This window comes from Eulemur rufifrons, chromosome 17 (genome assembly GCF_041146395.1).
Source record: "Eulemur rufifrons isolate Redbay chromosome 17, OSU_ERuf_1, whole genome shotgun sequence".
NCBI lineage: Eukaryota > Metazoa > Chordata > Mammalia > Primates > Lemuridae > Eulemur > Eulemur rufifrons.
The window spans coordinates 78,455,870-78,468,081 of NC_090999.1; the positions used below are offsets into that span (position 1 = coordinate 78,455,870).

Genomic DNA, 12,212 nt, shown 5'->3' on the forward strand with positions numbered 1-12,212 from the left:
AGAGTGAGTGCCGTGGCATCAGCCTAGCTCACAGCAACCTCAAACTCCTGGGCTTAAGCAATCCTCCTGCCTCAGCCTCCCGAGTAGCTGGGACTACAGGCATGCGCCATCATGCCCGGCTAATTTTTTCTATATATTTTAGCTGTCCATATAATTTCTTTCTATTTTTAGTAGAGATGGGGTCTCGCTCTTGCTCAGGCTGGTCTCGAACTCCTGAGCTCAAACGATCCGCCCACCTCGGCCTCCCAGAGTGCTAGGATTACAGGCGTGAGCCACCGCGCCCGGCCTAAAATTCTTTAAAATCTATTCCTTTGTTCACATACCAACAAATAAATACAGCTTCTTATATAATTGCATACTTGTGCTCACAGTTGTATTTTTGTGTCATCTTTATTCTTATTTGCTTTTCTTTTTTCCTGTTTTCTGTCTCTTTGTCTCTCTCTCTCTTTTTCTCTCTCTCTTTCTACCCACACCCCCTTTGGGATGACACCCTCTTTCTTTAATAGAGTTTTTTTTATGGCTACATAATATTACACATACAAATATGACACTTTATTTTACTATTTCCCTGTTGATGGCTATCCATTTTATTTCCAGTTTTTTTGTATTCAAACAATATTACAGTAAGAATGTGTGTGCGTATGTGTATATACTCTTGATTTTAATTTGTTGGATTAGATTGCTAAGTCAAGGATAATGTATATTTCTATTTTTAATTGACATTAACAAACTGCTTTCCAAAAAGGCTATAGCATTCATATTTCTGTCAATGCAGGTATAAGAATGTTATCTCTTCTTTATCAATTAATCTGAGTCTTAACTGAGACTTAATGTGATCCTCTCATTGCCACTTTTATTTGCATTTCCATGACTACTAGAGAGGATAAGAATCTCTTCATGTATAAAATGATCATTTGGATTTGCTCTTGTGTGAATTGCGTACTCTTATCCTCACATGTATATTGGGGTATCTTTTGGTAATCAATTTATGAAAGCAATTTGTACATTACTGTGGTAGACAGCCTTCTAACATAGCTCCAATGATCCCACATCCTGATATTCACACTGTTTGGTAATCCCCTCCCCTCAGTGTGAGCTGGACCTAGTGGATTACTTCTAAAGATTAGTATATGGCAAAAGTGGTGGGCTATCCCTTCTGTGATTACATTACAAAAGACTGTAAACTTACATTTTGCCAGTATTCTCTCTGTGGCTCTTGTCCTATGCTTGTCTGATGGAGAGGGCCACCTGGCAAGGAACTAAGATGGCCCCTAGCTAACAGCTGTAAGAAACTGAGGCCCTCATGCCAACAATCCTCAAGGAAATGAATGCTTTGAACATGAGCTTGGAAGCAAATGAGATGAGGCTGCAGCCTGGCTGACATCTTGATTACACCTTGAAGCAGAAGACCCAGTTAATTTGTGCCTGGATTCCTGGCCCACAGAAACTTTGAGATAATAAATGTGCGTTGTTTTAAGCTAATGACTTTTGGGATCATTTATTTTACACCATTAGATAATCAATACAATTGCATATATTAACTTTCTTTTTTTTTTTTTTTTTTTGAGACAGAGTCTCACTCTGTTGCCCGGGCTAGAGTGAGTGCCGTGGCGTCAGCCTAGCTCACAGCAACCTCAAACTCCTGGGCTTAAGTGATCCTACTGCCTCAGCCTCCCGAGTAGCTGGGACTACAGGCATGCGCCACCATGCCTGGCTAATTTTTTGTATATATATTTTAGTTGTCCATATAATTTCTTTCTATTTTTAGTAGAGACGGGGTCTCACTCTTGTTCAGGCTGGTCTTGAACTCCTGACCTCGAGCGATCCACCCACCTCGGCCTCCCAGAGTGCTAACTTTCTATTGGAAAATATATTACAAATATTTTCCCTGATCTTTCATTTGTTTATTGACATTAAGATCTTTTTCTATGCAGAATTTAAAATTTTTATAGAATCAAATATGTCTATGTTTTCTTGCATGGATTTTAGATTTGATAAAATATATGTAAGTGTCTTTCTAGCACCTATGTAATATCTAAAGTATCTTAAATGTTTTTCTAATATTTTCAATACTTTATTTTGGACTTATATTGTCAATATATCATTTAGGGAAAAATATATAAGAGAGTGATCCTCAAGAACTTCTCTTCTTATACCCACTTTTCAAGTCAGGAGTAACCCTGATTTTTTTTTTTTTTTTTGGTTGATTGACTATCAAGTACACCTGGAAGTACATTATCTACTCATGGCACAGTCTAATTTTGTTAAACATTCTACATTCTAGGATTATAAAACATTTTCTTCTAGAAAAATAAAGACAATTTAAATAATTGCAGAATGAAATCATGACAAAGAAGTTGAAATGTTTATCTAAGATTCCAAAAGGGAACCCTTATATTAGATTTTAACGTTATTTATTTCACAAATATTTTGTAGGTACATTCTATCCGCCAAGCACTGTACTAGGTTCTGAAGCATAAAAGGATAAAGAAGATAGAGAGACACTGTCTTTATCTCCATTGAATCTTTGTGCAAGCATTAATCCAGGTACTGTAGGTGAGGTGAATAACATGGGAAGGCTAGGCAATGACTGCACGTGGTGGGTACCCTAACAAAGCCCGTGATGGAGAAGAGACATTTAAGCTGAGAGGTGAAGGGTGAATAAAAGTTGGTTCTGAAAATCAGGAGAGCCTCAGACAGAGGAAACTGTCTGGGTAACTTTCCAGGTGAGAGTGAGCATGACACAATTGAGGAGCTCAACAGGGAGAGACTGATGGGCTAGAGCTCCAAGTGTAAGTGAGCAGCAAGAGCTGAGGGTGGTGGGGTAGGTAGGCTCCAGGTGGTGAAGAACCTTGTAAATGATGTTGTAGAGCGTGCAATGCGCACTGTCTAGCGGATGGACACGTTTGAAGCTCTGACTCAGGGGGGTGGGGGGGGCAAAGGAAATATACATAACCTAAACTTTTGTACCCCCACAATATGCTGAAATAAGAATAAAAAAAAAATTTCTCAAAAAAAAAAAAAAGACTATATCCTAAGAGGACTAGAGAGCAATGAAGGATTTCAAGATTGAGAGTGTCATGATGAAATCTGTGCTTTAGAAAAGTTACTCTATTTATGGTTTGGAGAATGGATTGGAACAGGAATGAAATCGAGGAAACTACTTAAAAGGCTGAATAAGTCAGATTTCAGAATTGCAAAGGACTTTTGCTAATTTAAGAAGCTTGGCTAGGAAGGTCAGATTATGTGACACCAGCTAGAAAGGACATAGGGTCAAAGGAGTGTATTTGTTGTTGGGTTTTTAGTTTTGTTTGGCTTTAACACAGGAAAGGCTTGAGTGTGATGGAGAGAGCTAATTCAGAATAAATGCCTGAAGATGCATGAAAGAATGAGGCAAACCCAAATTGATATAGGCTAATAATTTGAACCCTCAGCAAGTTGATTATTTTTTTTAAATATTTGGCTAATATTTACTTAATGGGGACTTTAATGTAAAAGAAATTGTACACCTTTGTAAAATACAAAATGCCAATTCAAATAAAGGATCTAGTTTAGGCACTAAATATTATATAGCATTTAACTTATTTGGAATTTTCTTGCATTTTAGAGACTTCGTACTCAGAACTGGGACATTTAGTCATTCTAACTCTCTAAGGATAGAAGGAACCTAAGAATATTAGCTACAAATTTTGTTCAAAATGTTTTAAAGTTCTTTTTTCCTCGATTTCATGTTGGCAAGAAGCTTCCCAGTTTTTCTGTAGTTCTCACTTTCTATTTTGATTTTCTAAATCAGGTAATACTTTGGGTGCATTTATTACATAAATCACTCTTTCCTGGAAAACAGCATTACTCTCTATGTTACAGTGGGTTACAGCTTATGTAGGGGTTGGGTGGTAAAGTCAAAGTGCAAAGTTGTAATAATGTTTTCTCAAGGTAATTCTTGAGAATCCTTACATTGACTATAAAGTGGAATATACATGGTTTGGTATACACACCCCTCTATGGCAATATGCGTGTATACATGTGTACACTGTACAGTAATTAATGTGGAGGATATAATGACCTGTATACATGCAAAATATAACTGTACAATATTTTTAATTATGGGATAACAAGATAAGGAGAATGGAAGCATTAAAGAAAGGAAAACAATAATGCCGAATATTCACTATACACCTTGAATATTTTTGCCTGGCTCTAAAGATAATAATGGTTATTCACCACAGTGACTGATGCTGACAATAGTGATTAACTTAAATGTCTGTGTGATGAGGAATGAGATAATGAAGATGGGCCTTGTCTACACTCCAGGGATTAATTTCTCTCCTCCCTGACAGCATTGTTTTGAGTCATGTGAGCAGTGAGACGACTGGCAGGGAGAATTGCTCATAATATTTAAATTGTTATTTGCTTGGCTCTCACTTTTGTTCTTACTCTGTCTTTGGTGGTTCATATATAATTGATTTCATATAATGAAATACACATCTGATGCTTCTCTACTGTATTGGGTTTGAGGATTTCAGCTGACTACACACAATTCTCAGTTGGCTGACTTCAGTGTTGGCAACCCTGTTACTCTACTTATGCCTCCTACGACCTGAAAGATCAAAAGACCTCATTTGTGATGGACCAGAGTGAGAGGGGTATGCTAGTTTGTTGTTTTATTTTGTTTGGTTTAAATTTCAATTCAGTAGGAGAGGAACCAATTTATATTTTACAGTAACACATGAAAACCTGAATTAACTGATATATTTCTATAATAATTTATTCCAGGGATGCTTTTTCACCCTTACAAATTGGCATGCCAGGCATCTACTCAGATGACCTGCCTTTTATACCAGATTGGAAGATGGGAAAATGAGCAGCTCAAGGTCCCTGAGATGCTGAGATACAATGTGATGCAGGAAACCTATGGAACAACTGACCTTTCATGTGAGGAGGGGCTCCTTATCAAACATGAGGAGCAAACGGAGGACAGGGGTGTGAAAACAGGTAGATGTAGATATTAAGAGAGTTCCCATTTGCCGAGGTAGGTGAAAGAGTCAGAAGCTTGAGAAGAATTTTGACATGGAAATGGAAACATGAACTGACCAGGGAAATATAGAAGATTGCCAGGCTGTTCCATTTTAAGAGCCCGGCTGAAGGTGACAATCATATTTTATGGAGACAACAATCTGCCCAGTTGCAGATCTTTCTGGAGCAATGTTATCAGCCTGGGTGTAGGCACAGAGAAGGTCTTCATTTCAGGAGAAAATATTTAGGAAGGAGAATATCAGAAACCTGAAGAGAGAACCAAATTACAAAAGACTAAGGAGTTAAAATGTAAAAGTAAGTGTCTTCATCTGTTCCAACCGTTACAACAAAATACCATAGACTGGGTAATTTATAAATAATAGAAATTTATTTCTCACCATTCTGGAGGCTGGGAAATCCAAGATCGAGATGCCCACAGATTCAGTGTCTGAGGAGGGCTTGCTCACTGCTTCCAAGATGGCGCCTGGTTGCTGCATCCTCACATGGCAGAAGAGCAGAAAGGGCCATCATCTCTCTGACGTCTCTTTTAGGAGGGCATTAATCCCATTCATGAGGGCAAAGTCCTTATGACTTAGTCATTCTCTAAAAGGCTCACCTCTTAATACCACCACAATGGGGATCAGGTTTCAACATGAACTTGGAGGGACACAAACATTCCAACGTTAGCAGTGACGTTCATTAAAGAGTAAGAGGTAGACGTTTCTAAGGCAGTGGGGCTCCACCATAGGTGTTGAGGCCACTGGAATCCGACTATGTGGAGCCCCAAGAGGCGGCCATTAACAGAACTGACACAAGCTGTACAGTGTTAACAGCTAGTTTAATTTTACACTGAACCGGTAATTCTTACAGCATGTAGCCCCAGGTTATTACAATCAGAAATATTAGTTATGAATTTTATGACCCCAAATGTTCTACTTTTTGAGCACAGGGAAGGCTAAGCCATAAAGGTTGACTTGAGGAGGAAGAGTCCTGTTTCCTCTTGGGAGCGGAGGTGCCTCTAGGAACTGGTTCACTTCCACTTCACACAGATTTTTAAGGGATTAAGTCAGCCCTCAAGCAAGTGTACAGGAAACAGAGCCATGGCTGTGTGACTCACCCAGGAAAGAACTGGTTCCAGGCATGCTAGGACAGATGTCCTACTCCAGAGCGTACAGTCAGTGTATTTTCAGTCAAGACACAGGAAAGACGTGCAAAAAAGGTCCTCTTCTTTCCTTGGTCACAGAACACAGAGACGAATGAAAATCTTTACTTTAAATAAATGGCACGAGAGAACAGGAAACCAGACACTATTTTTTGTTCTGATACTTACTTTCTGTAGGACTTAGAGAAAAGTCTTTCACTTAGAAGTTGAATGGTTCGATGGTTCTGTTCTCAAACTCTGAAGCCCCTTGCTGTGGGTCTAATCTCACCATCTCCAGTTATTATAATAGTGATATGACCATGGGAGAGTTATTTAGGCTCTTGTGTCCTGATTTACTTATCTACACAATAGGCATAGTATTGGTTGTGGGTACTAAATGAGATAACATTTGCTAAGGTGTAGTGCTTGACACTTAAAGACACTCAGTAAAGGTTGACACTTTAGGTTTTCTTTTCTATAAAATGAAGTTCCTGGACTACTATCTTTTTCTAGTTCTGAAGCTCTGGGATTCTGTGATGAAAAGGATTTTTGGTTATTGTTCTATAGTAAGGATCAGCTAACTTTTTCCGTAAAGACCTACAGTCCCTGGCATGACTGCTCAGCCCTGACATTACAGTGTGAAAGCAGCCATACACAATACTTGAAAGAATAGGTATGGCTGTGTTCCAATAAAACATAATTTACAAAACTATACACTGGGTTAGATTTGACTCTCAGGCAGTTACGGGCTGACCTCTGTTCTATAGAATAAAAATACATGAATAAAAGAAGTGAAATGCAATTTGTGATGGAAAAAAGGCACAGAAAATCATGTACTGCAAAATTGTATAAGCTTATGGCACGTTTGTTAAGCTCAAAACTTTTTGTTATATTGAGCATATGAAAGAAAGCAGATGTTCTATAACAAAGGTGGATAATAGAAATACAATAAACAGTTTCACAAGCTCCAATATTTATAAACACAGGCATAAATATATAAAATAAGAGAAATGGAAAACAGTGGACCACGAATTCTCATTTGCTACAAGTTGAAAGAAAACAGGAACATGGCAATCATACAAAAAGTGTGAGAAGCTCAGGTTGTGACAAAAAGCTAATGTTCCTTTTGAGTCCATAATTAAAGAAACAGCTATGCATTAAGCCAGCTCAATCACTTTCAGGGTGATTACTCAACCTTCAAATCACGTTTGCTCCGATCTAGTCATCTGAATATGACAATGACTGGACTGTGGCCTACTCTCCTTATTAGGTTGGCCCAGTGACTGGTGGCCCAGCAATCAGGCCTTCATGATGTTTGGTACCTTGACAAAGAATCTCTAACTCTATGATAGTCGTGCTGTACATGTGAACACAACCTGAAATGATGTTGAGGAAACATGAAGAAGAAAAATGCAATGAATAAAAACGAGGTGTGAAACAGGAAGGTATAAATGAAAAAATGCCAGTGGAGCTACAGAAAGTTAGAGTCCAAACGCCCCACTGGAGCATCACTCTGGGAGACGCGTGGGAAATCACACACATCCTCAGGTCCAGTGCAGCCACCTGCCTCCTCCAGGCCCTTCCACAGCGGCCTTTGAGCCACACTGCCTTTCTCCCCCCTGCCAGGCTCCCCCAGAGGGTTCGCTTGACTAGAGGTGACTCATTTTAAAAAGAGCAAACAGGATAATACTTGAGCAAATAATTCTACTCTCTACATTTTCCCTTCCTTTTATTTCAAGCATCCTAAATACATGATAGAAAACGTGATATCAAAGGCCTTTCCTGTCTTGTGGCGAGTCTCAAAGCCTTTGAAGAAATTATGCCAGGTGAGAAAAGGTGGTGATTTTCAAGTACAGGAGAAAAGGAAGACAGAGATTTCCCGAGGTAGGAGATGAAGGTGCGAGGGTTCCTCTGATGTTAGGGATTCTCATACTGCTCCTCGGCAGAACCCTGAGAAGAAGAGATGCCAAGGATGGCTGAAGAGGGCACCTAGCGAAGCTGGACCTAGATTCCTGTGCCCTCAGGCTGCTGCGGCTGAAGGCTCTGGTGGGCCTGTAGCAACAAGCATCTCAGCAGCAACCAGCAAGACCATGGCCACGGCCAGAGGGACCAAGCTGATGTTCTGGCAGTACATCAGCAAGGCACAGTCCTTGAAGGTGGGAAGTCCCAGTGATGACTGAAATTAGATTTCCTGCCAGCCTTGATGGAGAGGGATCCAGGGCAGATTTCTATTTGATTTAAATATATGAAGAGACATAGTGATTCCTGCAAAGTAGCGCCTGTGGGCTGATACTCAAATGTTTGCAAATGGGCACCGGGAGGGAAGAGGAGCCTCCCATTCTAATTGGCACAGTCTCTGATTCAGAACCGGTGGGTTCCCTGGGGAACAGATTAGGTGTGTAGAGCCCGTGTGACCACCGTGGCTGAGAAAGAACAGAGGGCTGCCTTGTAAATCCTTCAGCGGGTAAATGCCCAGAAAACATGGAGAGTGGGTGGAGTAACATAATTGAAAACAGCTTGAAAAAGTGGGCCTCATTTTTTTCTGAACTAAGAATGAGTAAAATGTCTTTTCAAGAACCGGATTTAAAAATGAAACCAAAAGATAAAGAAAACCCACTATATTTAGTTGTTCACACACACGCACACACAGCTAATATAGTAGCCATGTGATATATTAAGAAAATCTTCTCCTCCTGTACTTTTAATACTTGTCTGGTTGTGTGCTGTCCCAGTGCTTGGAGACTGGGGAGCTAAGTCTTCCTGACCCACTAATAGACCTTAAGAGCCTGTGGGCCCATTTCGCTGGGAAGCATGACCGCGGGCCGTGGGGACGGGCAGCGTGGCCTTCCTCTGTCTGCAGAGGCTCTGCCTTCTTGAAGAAAGTACTTAATTCAGGGGGAAGGAGGAGGACGCTGTCCCAGCAGGCCAGGTTAGCTGAGTCAGCCCCGGCCGTCTGCACAGCTAGTGCTCTAGGCCATTTCCACATCTACTTTCTGAGCCAGCTCTCATTTCCAGTGAGATCCAAGGGACCCAGGTAGCAAGTCACCTGCTTAATCCATAGATTTGGTATAATTTTCATTGTTATAAATTATACCAGTCACCTTATATTGTGCATCTTATTTACTCTTTATAAGCACACATGATGTTAGGCTCATTGTCCATGTTCTGAGTAATAAGTAATTCCCCGGAACACATAGCAGAGCAGTAATTTAAAACAGGTTCTCTGGATCCAGAACTCACTCACTCACCTCCTCTTTGCAATACTGCTTCTAAGAGCACAGCAATGATTCCCTTCACCTGCATTCCACAGAGGTGGCACCAGCGGTGGGCACAGATCGATGGCACCAAGCCACTGAAATCGGTGAAGGACCAGATAAGCTCAATGATAATTCATTTTGAAATGTCACATAAAGGAAGGGGGAAATCACATACATGTGAGAAAAAGAAAAAGTCCTTTTAGAAACAATTAAGAGGGTCTAATAGCACCTGGGAAATATGAGTTTAATTTTTGTTATGTTAATATGTTCATTATTAAAGCCCAATCTAGGGTGGGGAGCCCAATAAGCTGAACAGGCTTTGAAAAGAAGAATCCAAACAAAACCACTGATTTAGTTTTACAAAATTGCACTAATTATCATTATAATGGGAGAAAACATGCATAAAGGTGAGAAGACAACAAAATGAATCTTCTCCATTTGAAGTGTCCTCAATACACAGGAATTATCCATTATCTGCAAATATATTATTAAATTTTCTCTTTATGCACACATCCTTTCTTCTCTTCCCAAAAACTGATTGTCACAGATGTGTTCCTGAAATCCCTGTGGTTTCTGAAATCCTGTTCAAAAGAGGCAATAAATTTTCCTATACCTGCAATGTGAGCTAACCAACATGAGAGGAACCAAGTCCCATCGTTCCATTTCCTTTCTTTGTTTTTTTTTTTTTTTTTCTTCTTAAAAAAGGCTAAAAAATATGGAAGTTTATTGTAGGACACTCAGACAGTATGAATAAGTGATAAATGGAATGGAAATCCCTACACATCATTGAGACTCAACCATGATTTGAATATAAAAATTGTTACAAGCGAGGAAATTTGATTTCATCATGATGCTTTCTTTTGTTTCTTCTTTTCGTTTTCTTCTTTTTCTTTTTCAATTTCAGCAACATATTTCTCAATTTCTATTTAAAATCTTGAGAGGTTGATCTCTCCTCATGACAGCAAGTTCTATGTTTTTGCCACCTGACTGAACCACTTCCAGGAGCGCCTTGATCACCAGCTTGATGGTCAGATCATCTGTTTCAATGGCTTCATCAGTATAGTTCTTCTCTAGGAACTCACGCACTGACTTGGCACCCCGGCCTATGGCATTGGCCTTCCAGGCATGGTGTGTTCCCGAGGGGTCAGTCTGATAGAGTCTGGGGTGCCATCAAGGTCGAACCCCACAATGAGGGCCGAGATACCAAACGGCCTGCGCCCATTGCTCTGTGTGTACCGCTGCTTCAGGCTGGCGATGTAGCGGGTGATGTACTCCACGGTGACCGGGTCCTCCACCGTCAGGCGGTGGCTCTGGCACTCCCCCTGGGCTCTGTTGATGACGATCCTCGCGTCGGCGGTGAGGCCTGCGAAGGCCATGCAGACATTGTCATCCAAAGCACAGATCTGCCGCACTGTTCTTTCATCCTGCAGTTTGGCCACCGACTTCTTTTCCACACCAAAAACAACAGTGTCTCTTCCTCCAACGCCAACCGCGGTCGAGCCCTTCTTGACGTCCTCCTGCGCGTACTCCGCCTGGAAGAGGTGGCCGTCGGGCGAGAAGACGGTGATGGCGCGGTCGCAGCTCATGTCGGTGGGGCGGGGACGGCATGGCCGGGCAGGGACACTGTCGCCGCGCCCGCGCTCCCGGCGCCCCATTTCCTTCTTTATAATATTAGCATACTGGTAGATTAGCAAAATGTCATTGAGACGGTCTATCTTTATTCATTGGTTTAATCATTCAGTCAATAACCATCTAATGAGCATCTGATATGTCCCAGGCACTGGGAAAACAGAGGCCGAGCATCCATTGGTCCCTGCCCACGTGGAGCCCAATTTAGTAGTGTAGGGGCATAGATCAACAAAGAATTTAGATAATATTTTGAAATACTGTGAGATGTCTTTTTTTTCCTCAGAAAATCTTTTCTACCTTGTGGTCTTTTCACCATTTAGCCAGACCTAGAGACAGGCTGATTGCCTCAGAGAAGAAAAGACACAAAAGAATCCGGCCAGAACAGAGTCAAATTTCTGGCTGAGAATATAAAAAGAAAGCCTTGAAAGCTTTCCTTTCTAAGAGTCTGGCTTTGGAGGGGGAGGGGGTGGAGATTATCTTTTGTTGGATTTATTTATTTATTTACTTCTGAATTCTGAAACCTTGGCCCCGACTCAATAGAGTCAGAAGCCTGAAAAACTGGCCAGTTTCTACCAAAAATCAAGGAGCAGGGCAGAATGTGTGAAATGCTTTCCTGCCTCATGGGAGACAAGACCCTTTCTGGGTTGGGGGAGGAGCCTTGAGAGGTTTGAGAAAGGACAAGGAGGGCCGAGATGCAAATCTGGGGTCTGCTGAACCCCCTGCATGGGAACTGAGGGAGTGGAAGGTTGCCACCTAGAAACATTTGGGATCTGAGAAGAGAAGATGTCCTGCTGTTCATCCGGAGGAGCCCTGCTGGCCTTCTGTGTGGCTGTTGCCTGTGCCAAACTACTGGTTAAATATTTTTAATATTATCCTTACACTGGGGAGTTTTGCTGGGTTTTAGCTAGGGGTGTAACATGATATGACTTGTAGTTTTGTAAGATCACTCCAGTGAGGATGAAGAGGATGGCCTGGAGGAGGAAAGACCAGAGACAGGGAGAGAAGCTTGGAGGCGGTGGTCCAGGTGCTAGAGGTGACAACCCCAGCACTGATCCAAGTTCACTTTCTGGGGAGATGAGGAGAGATCACGGGGTTGCTTCCAGGTTGCTGGCACAGTGGGCCAGATGGTGGTGCCATCAGCCAGCAGAAAATTCAGGAATAGGAGTGGGTTT

The 12,212-nt window shown here is 41.4% G+C and overlaps 1 pseudogene; it reads right to left on the reverse strand.

The window, feature by feature from the left end:
* Positions 1-10,133: 10,133 nt before the first annotated feature.
* Positions 10,134-11,037, reverse strand: LOC138398120 (proteasome subunit alpha type-7 pseudogene; annotated as a pseudogene).
* Between the last annotated feature and the right edge of the window lie 1,175 nt (positions 11,038-12,212).